This window comes from Humulus lupulus, chromosome 5 (genome assembly GCF_963169125.1).
Source record: "Humulus lupulus chromosome 5, drHumLupu1.1, whole genome shotgun sequence".
Classification (NCBI taxonomy): Eukaryota; Viridiplantae; Streptophyta; class Magnoliopsida; order Rosales; family Cannabaceae; genus Humulus; species Humulus lupulus.
The window spans coordinates 189,358,544-189,360,107 of record NC_084797.1 but is presented as its reverse complement, the minus strand read 5'-3'; the positions used below and the strand labels follow the sequence as shown (position 1 = coordinate 189,360,107).

The 1,564-nt window shown below is 41.6% G+C and overlaps 1 non-coding gene across 1 annotated transcript; it reads right to left on the bottom strand.

The window, feature by feature from the left end:
* Nucleotides 1-652: 652 nt before the first annotated feature.
* Nucleotides 653-759, bottom strand: LOC133781081 (small nucleolar RNA R71). Its single transcript, XR_009869877.1, has one exon. It is a non-coding gene; the product is annotated as a small nucleolar RNA R71 (small nucleolar RNA).
* Nucleotides 760-1,564: the final 805 nt, after the last annotated feature.

The following is a 1,564-nucleotide window of genomic DNA, read 5'->3' as shown; positions in this document are numbered from 1 at the left end:
TGCCGCGGACTATTGTTATTCTCTTTGTTATTAAAATTTATTTATTTGGGACTAATTAATTTTACTGTGGAATTATCAGGTGTAAATGTCTGGTGAAGACGATACTCAAGAAAGGTTATCACGGCTTAAACAATATCTTGAGTCATCGTCAGCTTCTCGTTCTTCAAGGATTATTACCGATAATCCACTCTTTCAATGTCTTGCTCCACAAGTCAATTCTGTTAAAGTGCCATTACCATTTGACAACGAATCTGATTCTAATGATTCAGTTCGATCCTATAGAACAATGGCCCAGCAACGGACATTGAAAGAGTTGGCAGCGCCAAATCTTGACCAACAACCACTTTGCATCTTGTATCCACCGTTGGATGTAAACTTTGAGCTAAAATCGGGCCTCATCCACTTATTGCCTTCTTTCCATGGGCTACGTGGTGAGGATCCGAATAAACATTTGAAGGAGTTTCATATTGTCTGTTCTAGTATGAAACCCGCTGCAGTGACTGAGGAACAAATTAAGCTGCGAGCTATTCCTTTCTCCCTAAAGGATGCAGCTAAAGAGTGGTTGTACTATCTTCCACCTGGTACTGTTGAAACTTGGAATGGTATGAAGACTATGTTCCTAGAACGATACTTTCCAGCATCTAAAGTTGGAAGCATCAGGAAAGAGATCTGTGGTATAAGGCAGTATACAGGAGAGTCTTTGTATGAATATTGGGAGAGATTTAAGAGGTTGTGTGCTAGTTGCCCTCATCATCAGATAATTGAACAACTCCTCATTCAGTACTTTTATGAAGGATTACAATCACTGGATAGGAGTATGATTGATGCAGCCAGTGGGGGTGCACTAGTTGATAAGACTCCTGCTGCAGCCAAGAGCTTGATTTCTAATATGGATGCTAACTCACAATAGTTTGGCATTCACCAAGATCCTGTTCCACCACCCAAATCAGCTAATGAAGTGAGCACAACTAATGCTAATCAGCTAGGTCAACAATTGGCTCAATTAACTGTAGTGGTCCAACAACTAGCTTTAGGCCGACAGGTGCAGCCATGTGGAATCTGTCAAGTTGTGGGGCACGCTACTGATACTTGCCCTAATCTAGTGGAGGGAGAAACTGAGGGTGTTAACGCTGTAGGAAATTTCCCTGGTCAATTACGTCAGATGTATTATGAACCATTTTCACAAACTTATAATCTTGGCTGGCGTGATCATCCAAATCTTCGTTATGGGAATCAACAACAAATTGCTCCACAACCAACATCAGCGAGACCACCTGGTTTCACTATGCAACAACGGTCTCAAAATTGTACCTAGACCATCACAAGCACCGCAAGCTGTTCCACCACCAAGTGCCAAACCTTCTACTGAGGATTTAATCAATGCACTTGCTACAAATACTCTTCAATTTCAGCAAACCACCCAAGCTTCCATCAAAAGTTTGGAGAATCAGGTGGGACAATTAGCAGCATCATATAACAGGTTGGAAGCTCATCTGTCAAATAAATTGCCTTCACAACCTGAGATGAATCCCAAGGAGAATGCTAGTGCAGTAACTTTGCGAAG